Source organism: Penaeus monodon, chromosome 31 (assembly GCF_015228065.2).
Source record: "Penaeus monodon isolate SGIC_2016 chromosome 31, NSTDA_Pmon_1, whole genome shotgun sequence".
NCBI classification, from domain to species: Eukaryota; Metazoa; Arthropoda; class Malacostraca; order Decapoda; family Penaeidae; genus Penaeus; species Penaeus monodon.
Genome location: NC_051416.1, coordinates 28,134,465 through 28,134,727, shown reverse-complemented (window position 1 = coordinate 28,134,727; position 263 = coordinate 28,134,465).

Below are 263 nucleotides of genomic sequence, written 5' to 3'. Positions count from 1 at the left end.
CATACATGAAAAATGGAAGGAACAAAATTGTTAATAAAAGCAAAGTTCCCTTTTCAGGTTACAATTCTGCGAACCTTTGTTTACATGCGCAGTGAAGGTAGTTTCTCGCGCGAAAATAAACACAAGTTACACGTGCTGTTTCCACCTCTTTTGTGGATGATCTTCGGAGGTCTATCTTCTTACAGCAAGTATTGCTAATGCGGGATATTCTTGTTGTTATGCGACATAATTCAAAGAAAAGATAGATGCTATGCATTCATAAA